Genomic DNA, 1042 nt, shown 5'->3' with positions numbered 1-1042 from the left:
TTTTTTCTCACTTGATTTCACTACTTTGAACTGGTATTTGCTCACATTATCCACTACATAATTGGTGGGCCCCAAGTTTATTTCTCTTAGATCGCCTAGAACTCCTGTATTCATTTTTCTCATTACTTTCATGTCTGATTCAAACGGTTCACCTATGGACTCGCGAGATATTTTGAGTTTAAGACTACCACCTTACGGTATTCATCATCCTAGACTGTGGTTCGCCCAGGTAGAGGCGATTTTTGAGTGCCGTCGCGTTAAATCACAACAAACCATTTAGAGTTGCGTTGTTGCACATCTTCCACCTGAAGTTGCCGTCGAAATTGCTGACAGCATCTACGAGAAACCCGATGTAAACCCATACGATGTACTAAAAGATGCTTTGATTAAGAGAACCGAAGCCACTGATGAACAGAACCTGCTTGTTTCGTTTGCCGGCGTGGAGCTAGGTGATCGTACCCCCCTCAACTACTCCGACATATGACACAGCTACAAGGAAAGCAGGCGGTAAATGTGAGCATCCTCAAGGAGTTGTGGTTGCAAAACCTCCCTGAAGACATAAGGAAGGTCTTGTCGGTTGTTGACAAAGACACAACGCTGCCAAATTTGGCCGAATTGGCTGACCAGGTGTTTTCATGCTACGGTACTAAGCCCTCTTCTTCAGTGCAATCAGTAGTCAAGACTTCAAACACACAGACCGACGCTGAAGCCCTGAAGCAACAAGTTTCAGAACTTTCCCTGCAGATCTCCCAAATTTCCGCCAAACTAACTCACCGCTCTCGCTGAACTTCAGGCTCTCATCCTACACGTCACGTTCATTCTTCAACCGTGACGAGTCTACATGGATCTGCCGATACCATCGAAAGTTTGGCTCAAAGGCACGTAATTGTGTCAAACCCTGTAACTTCCATCGTCAACAGGGAAACGACAAGGCCAGACAGTAACGGCGGCAGCTGTTCTTGGCCCCAACGTAAGTCGCCTTTTTCACGTTATGGATAACCTGACCCACAAGCGTTTCTTAGTCGATACTGGTGCTGAAGTC

Source organism: Opisthorchis viverrini (genome assembly GCF_000715545.1).
Source record: "Opisthorchis viverrini unplaced genomic scaffold opera_v5_413, whole genome shotgun sequence".
NCBI lineage: Eukaryota > Metazoa > Platyhelminthes > Trematoda > Opisthorchiida > Opisthorchiidae > Opisthorchis > Opisthorchis viverrini.
Note: the sequence above shows the minus strand (reverse complement) of the source record.